The sequence below is a fragment of the Podarcis vaucheri genome (assembly GCF_965113315.1).
Source record: "Podarcis vaucheri genome assembly, chromosome: 11".
In the NCBI taxonomy this organism is placed as follows: Eukaryota; Metazoa; Chordata; class Lepidosauria; order Squamata; family Lacertidae; genus Podarcis; species Podarcis vaucheri.
In genome coordinates this window covers 36,273,768-36,291,109 of record NC_138749.1, presented here as the reverse complement: position 1 = coordinate 36,291,109, position 17,342 = coordinate 36,273,768, and the positions used below count along the sequence as shown (strand labels likewise).

The window sequence follows — 17,342 nt, the reverse complement described above, 5'->3', positions numbered from 1 at the left end:
CCTATCCCTAGCTCTGGGAAACAGAAAGGGGGACAGAGTGTTAGAGAACGGATGGCAGAAACCTGAGAAAAAGGAGAGACATGTGTGCCATGTAGTATGATATCTTGTCTCCCAGGTTTCAGGTAGGAAACCCCAGAGGAGCAAAGGAGATGGGGGAAGAGCAGGGCAGTTGTTTTTGAACTGTAGAGATATGAAGGAACTGAGTATGCATGCATGCACCATTGGGGTGAGGCAGAGGGATAAATCCACTGTATCCAAACCCTATATATCCTACATATAGATATTGTTGTAAACAAAAATTGCCCTTTTCCCTTATGGGGTATCCATGAGCCCATATAGAGTCCTTACATAGGTTCCCTATTGGTAGGAGAAGATAACAGAGGCCAACCAGAGAATATTGAGAAGCAAAGCAGCTAGTAAGCTTGATCTTTATTGAACTGTTGCAACAGGGTGCTCACAACCACATGCAAGAGAGGAGGAGGAACCCCGGAAAATGGCACGCAAGGCCTTATAAAGACTTTTGAAATTGCCACCTGTAGATCAAGACCGCCCCCAGAAACATCATCCATACATCACAGAAGGGGTGTAACCGAAGACCACCCCTCAGATACATCATACCTACATCACAGAAAAGGCGGTCTAAACAGAAATTTGAATGTTGTTTTTCTCCTGTCGTTGTTTATCTCCTGTCTGGCAGGTTACTTGATTGGATTTCCTGGGGAGCCTGGCTAGTCTTTTGTAATGATAAATACTTAGTTCCTGGGCCAAGTCATAGGCTCACACCCTATTCATATCTTAAATATGCCCTTAAGACAGGATTTGTGAGGAAAGAGACAATGGGGAGGTTTCCCACTTTGACCTTGCAGAGAAAACATTTGCTCAGTTTAGGAGTCAAAATGGTACCAGGTCGGTCTTCCTGTGCTGATCTATGTACGTGCTTGGTTGGTACACTTATGAACATTACCATATATCTAAGACCTCAAAATTCCTATCACAATATATAGGCATTGGGTACAACTCTGCCAAGCATTTGGTTGCCAAGTTTCTAGTATGTACGTTTAGATAATTTTGCACTGCTGGTCGTATACACACACAGCAAATGTTTAAGGTTTTTGTTTTGTTTTAAATCATTGTATGTCCCAATGGGAATTGGTAACAAGAGATCACACAGAAAATGTAACATATAAAGGTGCTAGATAGGATTTTGACATTGATAATGTAGAATATGTCAGTGGCATAGCGTGAGGGAGGCAAAGGGGTGGTTGCCCTGGGTGCAAAATTGTTAGTGCCGCAAAATTTCAACACCTGGTGCTGCCTCAATTCTGCTGTGTGCTTCAGCCGCTGGACCCCATTGAAAACAGCTTCTCCATGCAAACCAGGAAGTGACCTCCCCAGACAATGGAACAACTTTTCTTATCTCTGCAGCTGCAATCTCCTTGGTGATGTGGACGCCATTAGGCAGTTGAATGTGCATGCGTAGTTTGTCCGTTTTGCTCTTTCCCCCATGTGGTCTGGGCACTGACAACCCAAGCACTGCGATATGCTGTCCTTGCTCCTGAGTTTTAGCTTTATTTTCCTACTGGCAGAACCTTTTTCAAAAGGATTTCCCTAAGCTGCCCCAACAGGCTGATCCTGGCCTGAACCCTCTGTCCCGCTGCTGGGGAAGGTTCTGAGCCCTACCGCCTAGGACCTGTCCCTTCAGCCCAGCTCCAGGAAAATACAAAAAGACGTGGTCCGTGTTTCCTTTTCAAAAGTCCAAAGGTCACGGAATTTAACAAAGGCTTGTGCCTTGCATATAGAATACAACAGAGTGGCCCAACAGCCATGCAAGCAGCACAAGTATATTAAAACCCGGAAAATTCCAACTGTGAGTCATATTTTCACATGTGGTTAACACATCCAACCATGAACAGTTTCAGACTGTTGTAACTGCTGAAATACAACCGCTGAAACCCAGACACCTTGCCAAAGACACGTTTCCTTAAACTGATACTTGCAGGGGAGGGGGGAGCCATAATAATCACAAATAGTTTATGGCATATGCTCACAATCAGTCGGGATGAAAACCAAGTCACTGGAAAAAACAAATCCTCTAACAGCACCCAACTAACATAGCAAGATGTATGGACAGCCTAAAGTAGAGATACTGTAAGGAGCATTGCTGGCCAACATGCAGCCTCGACTTATTAGCTGTCCTGGATAACCTTCACAGAAAGTGTGCTGGAAAACGCTAGGTAATAATACAGTCACCTGTTCACAAATTTAAAAAGTTATTGTGCTTACTCTTTCTATTGCCAAAATGCAAATGAGAAAACTGTTCATACAGTTGTTTTGCAAAGTCTAACAGACGTGATATTTCAGATTCAAGTAGGTAGCCATGTTGGTCTGACACAGTCAAAATAATAATAATTTATAATAATAATAATTTATTATTTGTACCCCGCCCATCTGGCTGGGTTTCCCCAGCCACTCTGGGCGGCTTCCAAAAAGACCAAAAATACACTAATATGTCATACATTAAAAACTTCCCTGAACAGGGCCGCCTTAAGATGTCTTCTGAATGTCAGGTAGTTGTTTATCTCTTTGACATCTGGTGGGAGGGCATTCCACAGGGCAGGCGCCACTACCAAAAAGGCCCTCTGCCTGGTTCCCTGTAGCTTTGCTTCTTGCAGTGAGGGAACCGCCAGAAGGCCCTCGGCGCTGGACCTCAGAGTCTGGGCAGAACGATGGGGGTGAAGACGCTCCTCCAGGTTTACTGGGCCAAGGCCATTTAATAATAATAATAATAATAATAATAATAATATAAAATAATAATAATAATAATAATAATAATATAAAATAATAATAATAATAATAATAATAATAATAATAATAATAATAATAATAATAATAATAATAATAAATTGTCCAGTAGCACCTTATAGACCAACTAAGTTTTTCTGGTATAAGCTTTTGTGTGCATGCACACTTCTTCAGATATGATTATGATATTTCAGATAAAAAAACCATTAAGACTCTGATGAATTAATACAGATGACTGAATTAATACTGCCCTGTTTGGCCACATTGCTCTAGGTGGGCTGGGAGCAGTAGGCTGTGTCAAGGGTAAGATGTCACAGAGGAGAATGGCAGGGAAAGCTTTCTCCAAGCAGGAGTCAAACTATAGTTTCACTTCACTCCCCAAATGGAGCATCCCTCATTATACAGTGGTACCTCGGATTACATACGCTTCAGGTTACAGACTCTGCTAACCCAGAAATAGTACCTCGGGTTAAGAACTTTGCTTCAGGATGAGAACAGAAATCATGCTCCGGCGGCGCAGCAGCAGCGGGAGACTCCATTAGCTAAAGCGGTGCTTCAGGTTAAGAACAGTTTCAGGTTAAGAATGGACCTCCAGAACGAATTATGTACTTAACCAGAAGTACCACTGTAGACTCAAATGTTTGCAGATGAAAAATAAGGATATAGTGTACCTACATTCAAAACCAAGAAACAAACTAATTATAATTTCTAGCTACCTTATCCCTACACCTGTAGTCATCTAAGGGCTATGAGAATTATGCATGTTTCTAGAAAAGGCTTAGAGGAAATCATCTAACTTCTGTTTCTTGGGCTGACTGCCTTCTCTCCCAGCTAACAAGTCCAAAATGTCAGTGAGCCCAACACCATCCTTAGATTCTATTAAGAAGTCTATCCGTCACTCTCACTTGATAGACAGCTTCTCAGGCCCAACTGTCAAGTTTGCCAGATCTCTTTTGTCACAGTCTATATTATGCTGATTCTGTTTTTCACAACACTAAGGGTGTGGGGAGAAGGAATATTATACCTTGTATTTAGCTCTCTGATTCAAACTGAAGTGTTAAATACTGGGCATAATACATCATTTTTCAGGATTAGATGCAAGAGACTTAGGAGAAATGTGCTTATTTCTGTTGTATTCATTGATGTGCTTATTCCGTTCTAGTGTTAGGCAAACAGTGCTTCTTAGAAACTGGTCTGCTTAATGTCTTATCTGACTTCAACCACCAGGTGGCACTCAATACTAGTTAATACTGCATTTTCCAAATGAAAGTACAGTACTGTATTTAAAACGAAGAATGAACTTCTTTTTTAAAGTGTATAGGTTCAAAAAGGAACTAATTGCTTTGCAGAGAGTGGGGGGTGATAGGGAATGAACTAAATACTGTGGTTGGTCTCTCCTCCACCAATATGAATGCAATGAGATCTTCACCACCACAGAAAAGGAGTCTCTGGAAAGGGCAAATGTCACAAAGGGAAGCCACATTTGATGAGTCCTTGTAGCAAGAATTAAGGAAATGAAAACGTCCCATGAGGAAGCCTCTAAAACTCACTAGATGGTTGTATCCAGACAATATTGCTAACAGTCATCAACCATGCATCACTACCATCTCATGATGAGCCCTAACTTAATAGCAGAGAACATCCAAAATTTCAGAGGCCAGAAGTCTGCAATAACATCCGCGTGAGCCCTTGAGCAGTTCACATCAGCCAGAGTGAGAGTGTATTGGATGGAATGCTGGTGTTAAGACCCCACATGGTTGATGTGGGTGGGGGCGTATACAATCACAACACCCAGATATTTCCAAATGCAGTATTGCTTACAAATTACTTGTTTTCCTGGAGTCTGAGGGATCAAGGGATCATTTGAATTTTATTTTTGTCCATTGTCAATATTGATCTCCCCCACAGCTGCTGTGATTCTACAAAAATGCAGTAAAGTATAAAACAATATTGCCCAAACATGCAGTAGCAGGAGGAATGGGGCTGTTAACAAGGTATTCTGATTCCTTAAATTGTCCTCTTTTCTACAGATCAGAGCTGGAAATCAAGAAGAACAGAGTACACCAGACCCACCAAGTGTCCCTATTTTCCATGAACAGTCTTGGATTTACAGAAGCCATCTCGGTTTCTGATGTGATCCTAGAATGCCCTACTTTTCCTTAGAATATCTCCATTTTCATCTGTTACAGAAATTACCGGGGGGGGGGCACATCTTTAAAGTTGTTAAATGTTACAAATATTATGCATAAATGCATCCTTTCTACTTGAAAGTTCAGGGACGTTACCTAGCTTTAAAAATCATATAAAATCAACTCCTTTGCCAGTTTCCTCCATTCCAACGCTATTTTGCCTTGGAAAAGAGACTCCAGGAAGTGCCCAGAGGTGACAATTGCTGAGCTGATTGTTCGCCAAGGAAAGCCTAATCCCATCACCAGACCTGCCAAGGGGTCCAGACATGCAAACGAAGTTCTATTGTACTTTGGGTGGTGGGACTTCAGAGGGGTTTGACTATGCTAATCTTATACCTGGGTCTTGCCCTGGCATGTCTGCTTATGCTAATCCTGTACCAAGGACTTGTCTGGACATATCTGCCGAGGTTTAACTTGTGTAACACCTGTCTACCCCTCCCCTTTTGTGACATATCAATGATGTATCAATGATGCTGTACGAACTGTATTCTGGGATATGGTGGGAAAGTTTTAAAAGTCCTTGTCACCCCATCCTCGGGGTTCAAAATTCCTCTTTGAACCTGTTGCACACTAATCTTTGGTCTACAGCTATTTGCTCTGGTTGGTGGCTGGACTCCTTCCTTTATTCTACAGGAACCCGCGGACTCTGCCCGATGAGCTGGGTGACTGAGCAGCCTCGCACCTAGATTTTTCCGTAACACATCTGAGAAATGTTGGAGGATATGGAGTTACGTAATCCAAGGAGATAAGGTGCCAAAAAGATAAGTAACTATACAACTTTTAGAAGAAAGAAGCTGAGACCTTGATCTGGAAAGCACTCTTCTCCTGTCTTTTTTCTGCTTAAAATCCCCCCCCCAGGTATTAGTAGTAGTAAGCCTCTCCTCCCTCCAAGAGGGGAGGTGTTGTGGGCAGGACGCGATTTCTGCGTCATGCAGGGGATGTTACGCCCCCTGTCCCACTCACCTGGCTGGCACACCACGCCCACAGGTAAGCGCCCAACTGGGCGGCTTGGAGGGGGCGTGGTTTGCAGTTTAACTTACTGCTGTGCCAGCCGTTCTGCCTCATTTTCCGCCTTCCCGTCGTGAGTCATTATTAGTGAGTATTAGTAGTAGTAGTTTTGTATACCACCCTATACCCGTAGATCTCCCGGCAGTTCGCAGCACAAAATCACAATACAAAAACACATGATACATAATAAAAACAAAGACAACCCAATAACCCCCCCCCAACCACAATATTTTGAAAGGCCTGGTTGAAGAGGAAGGTTGTTGCCTGGCACCTAAAGGGAAACACTGGCCTACGAATGCTCCAATTGGAGAACAGCCTTTACCAAAGGTTTCACGGGTTTTGAAGACACTCGAACTCGGGACGAAAGGGAGAAACGCGCTAAGAGGAAGGCATGCTTGAGATTAGCCATCACCATGATCAACTCCCGTCCGGAAACCTACGTCCCCACTGTGGAAGGACTTGCAGCTCCAGAATTGGCTCCACGGTCACTTACGGACTCACTTTTAAAACCGTGTTTATGAATGAATGAATGAACTTTATTACTGTCACAGACCAGGACTAAGAAAAGCATATAAATAAAGTAGCAGTTAGGATTTTTTTTAACCGATAATTGTTAGAGCAAATGAGGACAAAGAAACAGGCATAGGATAAAACATCTGAATAAAATACAAGATTAAACACGGATAATGGATGGATAAAAACTGATAATTAAAACAGATAAGAACTAAAAACAAAGAAAGACACACAGTTAAAACAACTCTAAGAGCATAAGAACTAAAAGACTTGCAGTTAAAACAACTATAATAGGCTGCAGAGTAGAAGCCTCTGAAATAGCGGACACTCACAACATTAGAAACTGCTGCACAAATATGGTTAAAACAGACAAAACAATGTACAACAATAAATTTAGAAACAATGTACAACATCGCTTCTCGGCCTTTTGGCTAAGATCAAGTGTAGTATCCATGTTTATGGAAGACAATCTTACTTGGCTACAAGTGATCACCAAAGAAGAAGATGATAATGAAAGCACCTGCTGAACCTCCCGAGGGAGACCATTCTACAAATGGGAGGCCACTGCAGACAAGACCCATCCACGTGTTACCACCTGTCTTGAACACCTGGCTTACCTGGGAGCAAATCAGTATGTCAAGCTCCCGGTGCAGCGTCAACCCACGTGCCCAAAGTCCGAATCAAAGCACAGTCCCGTAGAGATCCTGGCGCTTCCAAGCTGAGGTCCACCAACATGGGCAGTTGAGCAGAAACAGCACCTCAAGCTCTGCTGCCGTTTTATACCTTGCATGCTGATTGCAGCACCTGGGCTTGATGAGGCATGTGACCCTCACCTGTTCTGAGCCTACTCCAGCTAAGGAATCACACACCTCCTCCCAGAGTTAGTGAGCCCCACCTGGACAGCTAAGGAGCTGGGCTCTGGGCCCTTGCCAGTCTCATTCTCACTGAGCATACCTTCCATTGCTCCCTATACCTCAGTCTGCCTTGTTTGTGGAGACAGGAGCCTCTCTGACTCTCTTGATGGGCCCTACTGCTCTGGTTCCTGCACCCGCCCCCCCATCCCCCTGCCATCATCTATCATCTATCACCCCATGAGTACTTCCTACACCAACCTCTCCTTCCCCACCCCCAGTTTGCCCCGGTGTGTCCCAGTCCCAGCTACACCCCACACCAGGATCTACTTCCTCCTTCCCATTGTCCTACCAGTTCATGACACCATCCGTCTGACACCACAAGATGATCTCAGGGCCTTGGTATCTGCAGAGAGGCGGTATTTCAGTTATTGCGGTAGCTTATTGCCCCTGAAAGTGGCATTAGTAGGAGACAGCATTCCAGGGGAGGCAGTTTTCAGCTGAATATGACAGTAGATTTTTCTCTAAATAACTGGATCTCAGAGATAGGTTGATGTCATAAAGCTAGGTATGAGATGATGTCACAATGCAAACCTTATATGGCTTCTCTGCTACTCTTCAAAGCTGTGCGCTACTTAGCACAATAAGGGGATTTTCTCTCTTGTTACCTTGACCCGTAAGACACAAAAATCTATTTTGTACTCAGCCAGTTGCACCCTAGTTTCCAGAAAGTAGTATTTATTTAATTTCATTAACAAGGGTGCTAGCTACCTTGTTCTGGGCAATCTATAGAGAAATATTGCAGTTACCACTGCAAGTAGACTTGGTCTGAGAACTCTCTGGCTTCACCTAGTCTCTTTGTTTTTCCTTCCCCAAGGAAAAGGGGAACATGAGAAGCAAGGCGTTTGTGGAGTATAAGACATCATCTTCACCTTGCAATGGCTCCCTAGGATTACACAGCAGGGAAAAGGAGATAGCAGAACAACGTCCCCTTCTCCCAGCTAGATCCCTGTCTAGTACACCTGGCAGACAAGTCCCAAAAGCTAAGGCCAGCATAAAGGTAAAGGGACCCCTGACCTCTAGGTCCAGTCGTGACCGACTCTGGGGTTGTGGCGCTTATCTCGCTTTATTGGCTGAGGGAGCTGGCGAACAGCTTCCGGGTCATGTGGCCAGCATGACTAAGCCACTTCTGGCGAACCAGAGCAGCGCATGGAAATGCCGTTTACCTTCCCACCGGAGCGGTACCTATTTATCTACTTGCACTTTGACGTGCTTTCGAACTGCTAGGTTGGCAGAAGCAGGGACCGAGCAACGGGAGCTCGCCCTGTCGCGGGGATTCGAACTGCCAACCTTCTGATCAGCAAGTCCTAGGCTCTGTGGTTTAACCCACAGTGCCACCCGCGTCCCTAAGGCCAGCATACATATGTCATAAACGAGTCGGTCTGAGGAGAGGCACTTTTAAAGGTAGGATTCAAATGACTAAAATAGCATTTGGCAAGTTGCTGCAGCATAGTTTCATGTTCCCCATTTGTAAAATTTGAATTGTGTAACTTGATCCAATGTCTTCTTGGAAGCAAGATCCAGTAACTTGGAGCTACCTTCCAAGTACAGTAAAATGTCTTTAAATCTGGAGATCTACTTTCCAGGCTTAAGTTGAGGAGACCAGCACTGAGCAGACCATTGCCCTCCAGAGGTTGCTGGACTACAACTCCCAGCATTCCTGGGACTGATGGGAGTTTGAGTCCAGTAACACATGCAGGACAGCAAGTTAGGCAAATTCAAAATGTAACAATTTGTTTTCAGTATAACAGCAGGTGGCAGTATGCACAAGTAATAAATGGCGCGCGCACACACACACACACACACACACACACACATATTAACATGAAATCCCTTTATCTGTTCTATTTAGAAACCAGCAAATGATCTTTTTATGCAGAAAAAAACTGCACAAATTGCAAGTTTTAAAAATGTATTTTATTCCACTCTGATTATTCCAGCACACTGTACAATGAAATCTTAAGTGGTGTTAGTTGAACAAGAAATATTAGTTTTCTGAGTTTGCCACAAGGTGGCGAGGCAACACTACAATTGTTTAATGAGACAGGGGGGAAGCCATTAAAATGGTTCAAAATGACTTTTATGGTGGCAACAGTTGGTCAGTCACAAAAGTTAGATATGCATCTTTTCTGTTTTGTCCCTCAGGATACATTTCCCACAGAAAGGCTTTAACATTTAACATCAGAACTGGAGAATATTCTGATAGAGCCATTTAAATCATGATAAATCCTGGCAATGAGTCCTCCTACAGTAAACAGGTCAGCCACCATCAGCTGTGTTTTAATCCTGCCCAACTTTTGACTGTTCCTTATTTTAAATGCTTCAGGCCAGCTGAGCATCAGTTCTTGGCACTTTGGGAAGGGAAGAGGTGGCTATCATGAGCCAGTCATCCATCAACAAATACTACCCCCATGAACCACAGCGCAGAATGATGTTAAGTAAGGAAGCCATCTCAGACAAATAACTTCAGGTTGAAGTCCTGTGCACACTTAACTGGGAGAAAGCCCCATTGGAATCAACAGGACTTGCTTCTGAGTAGAGATCAATAGAATTTGCACTTTTAATAATTTATAATTAGCACTTTTCCAAAAAAAAACACACAAAAAACTAGTGTCCTTTTTGTTGGAGATAATTCAGATGGAAATTCCCAGGTGTCAAAAAAGGTTATTTATATATGCTACTATGGCGGCCTGTGTTTTGTTAGCCCAAAAATGGGAAACGAGCAGGGTCCCTACCAAAGAAGAATGACAACTTAAAATGATGGAATATGTGCAGCTTGCAGGTTTAACTTATAGAATAAGAGAACAAGAAGAACATTTGTTTAAAGAAGATTGGAAAATGTTTATTGAATATATGGGAGGAAATTGTGTACACTTGAAAATGTTGGCAGAATTGAGATAAATTCAACAGTGTAAATAAGTTTTGATGGAAGTAATAATGGAATACTGAATGGTTTAGTTTCTATAAAATATGCAGGGATTTATGCTATGCAAAACGAACCATGGAAAGAGAAGAAGGGAAGTCATTGATATTTTAAGGTTGTATAAATGAATATTCTAAATTCTAAAGCAGACTAAATAAATAAGAATTTGCACTTTAAGCAGCAGTTCCAAACTGCTTATGTAGAGTAGGGAGATTGCTGAAACTATAGAAGGAAGGTGACTGGAAACAAAGCCAACATTTCCCATTATCTTTATAGCATAAGAGTTCCCAATGCAGTTTCCCATCTTATGCTAAGGAGAGCAGTGGAAAAGAAAACAAGTGTGTAGAGTTATTAGGGAGGTCACAGTGAGTGTGGGCATCTTGTACTTGTTTCTTCCACAATTCAACATTTTAAAAATACAAGATACCTGCATTCCAGTACTCTGTGTGTGTGTATTCTATGCCGTCAAACCTATCACTGTGGAGGGTGTAGAAACCCACAGCGTACAAACAGGGTAAGCAAGAAGGGGTGTAAGTTTGTAATCCTCAATGAAATTTCTGTCTTTCAAAATGTCTGCACAAGCATGCACGGCATCTCTACAACATGTGTCTGCATTCCAAACTGCTACAGAAAGTGTTTTTAAAGGTAACTATGGCTGCGCATACAGACAGCACTTTATTCTGGAATCAATGGAGAAGAAAAACTTGTTTTTTCCATGTAGTCCACACGCAATCCAGATCTAGTGCATGTTTTTTGCCCATGAAAAGCGCTTCATGAGAAACTGCTCCAATGGAGTACTAAAAGGGCCAAGTCTGCCATTTGAGCAGCTCCTGCATAAAAATGCAATGTAGCAGAACTCTGGTCTAGTCTTGGGTTTAGCACTTTCAGGTTGGTTTTAAAAGGTTAAGGTAAAGGTAAAGGACCATTAGGTCCAGTCGTGACCGACTCTGGGGTTGCAGCACTCATCTCGCTTTATTGGCCAAGGGAGCCGGTGTACAGCTTCCAGGTCTTGTGGCCAGCATGACTAAGCCGCTTCTGGCGAACCAGAGCAGCACACGGAAATGCTGTTTACCTTCCCACTGGAGCGGTACCTATTTATCTACTTGCACTTTGTGCTTTCAAACTGCTAGGTTGGCAGGAGCAGGGACTGAGCAACAGGAGCTCACCCCGTCGCAGGGATTCGAACCGCCAACCTTCTGATCGGCAAGTCCTAGGCTCTGTGGTTTAACCCACAGTGCCACGTTTTTGCACTGCGCATGACAGAAATCAACTCTTAAGGTCACGGGGCTATAAAAAGGAATTCTTAAAGGAAATATAGGCTTGGTTCACATGGCACGGTAAACCAAACTACAGATTACCTGCAAATGTGCGTGTTTCTGGGGAGGAGGCTGTGGCTGCTTTGCTCCTCTCCAGCCTTTTTTTTTTTTTTTTTGTCCTTGTGATGCACTGAGCTAAGTGAAGATTTGACTTAGCATGTTTTCCAAACTGGGATTTGTGGTTAAGCTCTCTTCAGTAACCATAAGCTGTAGCCAAGAACAAGTTGCTTTCTCTTCCCAAGGCTTGCCGTGTTGTACAAACTAGACCTTGGTGTCTCCATATGTTATGTAAGATATAGTAAGCGAGACTAATCTCAGTCTGCAATCCTTGGACTTCTTGAAAGAGGGAGGGAGAATCTATGACTCATTCATATCTTATGAGAAGCAGTGTTGGTGGTACTTCTGTGTTGCTGTACACTGTGCTACTTTGGTCACATCTATAAAAAGGAACAACTTAGGGTTCCCAAACAACATAGGCTGCGTATATACAAAATTATTTGTAGCATAAAGGTGTGTTTTTTTTTTCATCTGGAACCTTCATGCTTATCCTCAACATGCTGTTTTCAATCTAGATCGACTCTAGCTCCTGCTGTCCACTAGGGTGTGTGTAGTTACTTTGAAAACACTTCCCTTGAACAGGTTATCCACGCCTTTCCCTCTGTATGTCCCAGGTCAACAAAGGAGGTGACTGTGATCTTGATATACACCCACCAACGAAATAATTGAACTGGTGTGGAATGGATTCACTCCCTGTTGCTGGAACCACCTACCTACACATGTTTACAAATGGACACACTGTGCAGTAATGCAGAATCAATTTTCTGAAATCATACAGAATCATGTTTTGGGCCCAACTTGTGCAGGGCTTTGCAAATCTGCACAAGGCTGGAAAGGCTTCCCCCTGAGCTGTCCATGATGTCAGTGGGTAAGGCATTGTGAGCTCCCTGAGTCTATGAGACCAGGCTGGTTTCCTTCCTGAGCTAGCTGTGGTATCCAGGCAGAAAGGGGCTAGTCAGTGGGACAGGCTTTATGACTTCAGAGTGTCTCTAAGGCCAGGCAGGCTGACCCCTGATGTCAGTGGGCAAAGCTTTGTAACTTCACCTCTCCAGGCTGCATCCTCACCTCACCTCTGCTTGCCTGAACTGCCCAGGTAGAGACACTGGGCCCTGAGTAAGTATCTATAGGACCTGTCTGCAGATATGATCTCCAGGCAGTATGTGTGTGTGCACGCGCAGGGAAGAAAGGGACAGAAAGATGATAGGTGTGGGGGTGAGTAGGGGAAGGCAGGGGGCAGTTGCTGGGGCAGTGCATGCTTCCGCCTCCTGCTACCCTGGTCCTTGAGCTGAATACAACTGTATTCAGCCATAAAATGGAGTTCTCCTTCTCCTTTGCAAATGAAGGCTCCATAGGAAGGTCTGTAGATGAAGGGGCAGAGCATGCAACTGAGGCAAGGAAAATCCCCCAGGGCAACATGTTCAGGGAGGGCTGTGTGAAAGGGATTTCAGGCCCTGTCAATCGGTTTAGATGATGGTGAGGTCTCTATAGACCACTGTTGTGTCTGAAGGGAAGGTAGTTTGAAAGGTGGCAGGTGAGGCTTAATCTCAGGGAGGATGTGTACGTAGGAAGTGCCCAGGAGGAAGAGGAGCGGAAATTTAAGGCTGGGGTGGCAGGTACAATTGAGTGGGGACTAAACTGAAGCTACTGAAGGCAGGGGGTCCCATAGACAGAAAAGCTTATGCCCAGGGTGCAGTGGCAGTAGGGTGAGGTAGGAAAAAAGTGCTGGAACTGCCCCCCTGAGAATTTTGGACTTTCCACAAAGATGTGTCACTTCAGTTTGGTGTCACTTCAGTTTCTTCAAGTAAAGGTTGGGAGGCTGAGGCCACAGAGCTCAATAGCATGGCTCCCGGTTTTTCTGGTGCGAGTTTGGCTCCCAGAGAAGCTATACTCCTGGGAAACGCCCTTTGCCTCTCTCATGAGTGCCCAACAGTTAAGGAAGAAAGGAATAGAAGCTTTAAAAATGCTTACATGTCCTGGCGCTTGCTCAAAATGGCGCACAGAGTCTTTCTCTGCTCCACACCCGTTTTGAGTTGAGGCAGCAAGCTCAGCCCTGTGCTGCTCATCTGAGAGCTGAGTTTCGGCTGGGGGGGGAAAGGCCTGGAAGTTCATAGCATGTACTGACATCCAATGAAGCTGCTGAAAGATTCAGGACAGATTTTTTTTAAAAGTACTTATTCATGCAGTACATAGTCAAACACATAGGAAGCCGTGATTGCCACCAACCTGGATGGTTTTAAAAGGTTAGACAGATTAGAAGTAGTATGCTTCTGAATCACAGACACTGGACACTGCAGTAAGGTGGAACGCTCTTGTGTTCAGGTCCTGCTTAAAGGTTTCCATAGGCATTTGACTGGCCACTGTGAAAACAGGATGTTGGACTAGATGGCCTGATCCATCAGCCTCTTTTTATGTTCTTAGCATTCAAAGAACAGTTAAAAACATTATCTCAGTTAGTGATTTCAGGATTGTCAGCCATCAAATGCCTGGGTAAATAGAAAAGTTTTTAAATCCCTCTTAAAAGACAATTTATAAGAACATAAATACACTATTACAACTTAAGAGGGCAGGTGTGCAATGCATGCTGCTTTTTCATTCCCCTTCTACACAAAAAAGTTCAAACAATTTATTGGGTAATGCTGTATTTTCTATGAAGTCACATTCGTACGACCCAGGTGACCCACACAACTGCCAGAACTTGTTAATGATAAATTTTAAGTAATATTTAACCTATGATATGGTCAGAAAGATTGAAAAAGATGTTTTGATGTCTAAATATAGAAATTTTAAGTTTGCTGTTGCCATGTTCAGAACAGATTGGGCCAGCTGAGACTCAAAGAAAGTGGTTTACCCAAGGCAACCTCAGAGCAAGTTTGTAGCATAGGTGAAATTTGAGTTAGGCACTTCCTGGCTCACAGCTTGATCTCTTAACCACTCCTCTCTAACCTAGTTACAGCAGGGGCAGAACCCACACCTTCTGAAGTTTCCATTTCTACTTAACTTTTAAAGGCTTAGCAACTCTGTCACGTATTTAATTGAATCATAGCAAACATACTGGCACCACCAGCTAAGACCAGCTGACATCATTCACTATCTGTTGATTTTGATGCAAAGAGCAAAAAGAAATGGGCACAGAAATGAATCAAGATTGTTAAGCAAGACCTCACCAACTTGAGGAAGGTGAACTGGGGCAATGATCTGAAGCCCAAGAGCAGAGATGTGATGTTTCCACATGCACCTTGGATTACATTTGTAGCTAACACAAATAACAACAAAAAAATGTTTTGTACAGATGTACAGTACTATTTAAAATACAGTTTTGTAGCCTGAATCATATCCAGGTGAGGGCCATTTCATTCCAACAGGCCTTTAGGAACTGACTGTTTTTAAAGAAAGGGCTGTCGTTGTGATGTTTTTCTTGTTATTATCCTGGTTTTTAATTGATCATTTTATATCATTTTAATTCTGTTAGAGTCTAGTTACTTTTTAATGATTCTCTTTTCTGTTTTATCTTTGCTTTTGTATTCTTATCTGTTAGCCACCTTGAGTTCCGGGCTGGGAAAAAGGCAGAATATATATTAATATAAGGACTATGATGATAATATAGGCAGCCTGTGATGTAACAATAAATACAGTATCAAATGAATATTCCCTTTAATGCTCACATCAACAACATATAAACAAGGCTTGTTTCTGATAGCTATTTGTGATTTTTTATAAAAATGTATGCCTTACACAAATAGTTGAAAATAAATCTTACTTGTCGGGCTGGCAACATTTGAACAAGTAGTATTATTTGCAAACTGCTCCAGACAGCATTTGCATGAAGTCCCCACACCCTCTCACCTTCATAGTCAAGGTGGAACTGAATAACCAAGCAACTCACAACTGTCAACTGCCACCTTCTTTCCACAACATCATTTATTCAATGTGAAATACATTACAAATACTAACAGTTTCTAGGGTTGCAAAGCGACCAGAAAATGGGGTTGATTCTGTTGTTATTCCTCCCCCACCTCCAATTTTGTTTTGCTTTCTTCATTTTATTTTCACTTCACAGTTACTGCTTTTGTCCTCCCTGTCTCTGCCTCTGAATTAGTTTTAGGCTCCACACCCAGCCTCTGTCTAGCTATCAGAATTGTTTATTTCAAGACTAAGGCTGCAACCATATGCACACTTACCTGAGCGTTAATTCCCATTTAATTAAATGGGGCTTGCTTCTAAGTAGTTAACACAGAACTGTAGTTCGTTTCCTTTCCAGAGAAGCCATAGCAGATCAAAGTCATCTAGTTAGTGCTCCCTGGCTGCATAATACTCTTTCCCAGCATTATTATACAGCAATGGAATTTCCAATAACAACAACAACTATTATTTTATTATTTATACCCTACCGATCTGGCTAGGTTTTCCCAGCCATTATGGGCGATTTACAGCATATCTAAAAATATTTTTTAAAATCAAACATTAAAAACCTCCCAATACAAGGCTGCCTTCATTTCTCTTCTAAAAGTTGTGTAATTCTTTATCTCCTTGACATCTGAAGGGAGGGCATTCCACAGGGAGGGTGCCACTACCAAGAAGGCCCTCTGCCTGTTTCCAATAGGATCACGAAAGCAAAGGGCTCTGGGTATAGACATAGTAATTCAATACAATATTAAAATCCATTAAAATCCATCTGTATTATTTGGAAACATGAAAAAGAAAAAGAAAAGGAGGCAACACAGCTGAAAACCTATTAAAATAGAGAAAAGGTCTGAAGTACTGAGAAGTATTATATGGTGAAATAGTATTAAATATATGCATTTCTAGGACATCCAGTTTTTAAACCCCATGTATATACTTTTCTGGACACATAACATAAAATTTGGCACATGCTACAGGCACACAAGGTCTACCCATTCCAATAAAATGTGTCTATAGATTGCAGTTCATTCACCACGTTCACCACAAGGTGGCACGAAAACACAAACAGAATCATTGAGAGCACTGGAATTCCACCAGGTGTCAACCAAGTAAAAACAATAATGACTTTTTGACCAAATACCCGTACTTCTATGTAACTGAAGTCCTAAACTTTTGCAGTCTATTCATAAGCATGTGTACTCAGCAATGAGCACTACCGAGAGTTCAGTGAAACTTACTTCCTGGCATGTATGCTTAGAACTGCAGCTCTAAAGTACTTGGTTACTTGTGAGTAACTTCCTCATGAAATGCTGAGTTCAGCTCAAAGCCATGCTGCAATCTGAGCTGCAATTCTGAGACAAGAAGTTTCAGCAGAAATGCATATGCTCAAAATAAAATATGTGAACTATATTTATAAACTCAGGAAATGATGAGTTCATCTGGCCCTTAGAAGTACAGTGAGAAGCAAATAATTTGAGAACAAATGCCAGAACTTTTGAACAGCTGATATACTGTGATTACACCAAAAACCATGTACCTTTTGACTAAAAGCTTTGCTTGCAAAATACCTGAAGAGGCCAATGACAAGTAGGATTGTTCGTGAAAGCAGTGCTCTATTATCCCATTAATGGTTTGAAGGCTGTGATCCTGTACACACTTGCCAGGAATTAAATCTCATTTAACTCAAGAGGGCTTGTTTCTGAGCAGATGCATTTAACATAAA

General features: G+C 42.6%; 2 long non-coding RNA genes across 7 annotated transcripts in view; one reads left to right on the top strand and one right to left on the bottom strand.

Moving 5' to 3' along the window:
* LOC309514356 overlaps positions 1 to 8,654 on the bottom strand; it is a 509,382-nt gene extending 500,728 nt beyond the window's left edge. For 2 of the 6 annotated variants that reach the window (XR_014211946.1, XR_014211947.1), the window contains exon 1: positions 7,716 to 8,651. This is a non-coding gene — a long non-coding RNA (uncharacterized lncRNA). Of the gene's footprint in view, positions 1 to 7,715 lie in introns of all 6 variants that reach the window. The other 4 variants (XR_014211943.1, XR_014211944.1, XR_014211945.1 and 1 more) reach the window with 4 other exon arrangements.
* A 2,982-nt stretch (positions 8,655 to 11,636) lies between these two features.
* Positions 11,637 to 15,415, top strand: LOC309514361. The gene is made up of 2 exons (XR_014211956.1): positions 11,637 to 12,832; positions 15,255 to 15,415. It is a non-coding gene; the product is annotated as an uncharacterized lncRNA (long non-coding RNA).
* The last annotated feature ends 1,927 nt before the right edge of the window (positions 15,416 to 17,342 follow it).